Genomic DNA, 1,287 nt, shown 5'->3' on the forward strand with positions numbered 1-1,287 from the left:
GTCAGTAGTGGGGTTACTGCACCAGGCTCTTCTCTCACTCCAAAGGTTGGGGAGGGGAGGGATGGGGAGAAACTGCTGTGGGTTCTTTCCATTCTGTCTGTCCACTCAGGTTCCCACTGCCCATGGGTGTACCTGGCTGGCAGTACCACCCCCCTCCCCCTTAAGAGCTCCCAGAGTGCTAGTTTGCCTATGGCTCCCAGACCCAGATGCCATTCCCCAGTGTCACTGGAGAATCCCTGCAGTGGAGGGCGGGGAGGGGATCAAAGGGTTGCCCAGGGGAGCTCTGTCCTTGTGGGAAAGCTTCCTCAGCCCAGTCTGCAGAGAGGAGCAGGTATGTGAGGGAGGATTGGCTCCCCTAAGCCCTAAATAAGGGCCACTACCAAGCAAATTCAAGAAAACACCGGATTCAGTGTATGCAAACTGCCCAAATAATTCCGTCCAGTTAACCCTCTCAGGACTTAGATTTGCTTTTTCTCATCAAAGTGTTTTGCCTTCCAGAAACTCACTGACATTTACATTGTTTATGATTGTAATAGGGAAGAACAAATCTGACTCCATATTAGATCTGTTTCTTTTACTTTTAACCTTTATATTCTATTCCTTTTGCTACAAGTTAATCATTAAAGAGATGTCGCCTGTAGCTTAAAGTAAACGTCATGGCCCCCAAGCCTGAATGTAAAATGAAAATACCTTTTCAGCTCACAGGAAACACTCTGACCCAGCCCACCTGTGTATGGCTGCAGGAAAGAAGAAAGCACATCCCCTCCTCTAGTCAGGCTGAAATCCAGAGATATTTGCAATAATTTAAGGCCTTTCTGCTTTACCTCTTCACCTCCCCGCTCTTCGTTGTACGAAAGAAACTAGCATCCAGACCCCGGGAAGAGGGTTCTCTAGGTCATTGGTCGGCGTCTTCTCGGACTCCCAGCTTTCCGAATAAAGTCCTTATTCCTTACGCCCAACACCTCATCTCCCAATTTACTGGCCTCTCCCAGGGCGAGCAGAAACGGCGCAGACTCAGTAATTTGGTTAAAAGGTTAAAATCTTTGGTTAAAATCTTGTACTTTAGACCTAAGGCTCTCTATCAAATCAAGATGTGCTGAGTATCGGGAGGTGGGCGGAAGAGAAGTGAAGGACCTGGCGGGGGGGCGGGGGGGGGGGGGGGGGGGAGAGCACGTCCACAGGCCGGTGGGGAACTTCCTGGCCAGCAGCTCTGTTCTAAAGTAGAAAGATGACATGAACATTTTAGGAGTCTTCTGGGGACTTCACAGCTGAGGGGGAGGTGGGGGG

This window comes from Monodon monoceros, unplaced genomic scaffold (genome assembly GCF_005190385.1).
Source record: "Monodon monoceros isolate NGI ecotype Baffin Bay Population unplaced genomic scaffold, NGI_Narwhal_1 Super_Scaffold_11, whole genome shotgun sequence".
Lineage (NCBI taxonomy): Eukaryota > Metazoa > Chordata > Mammalia > Artiodactyla > Monodontidae > Monodon > Monodon monoceros.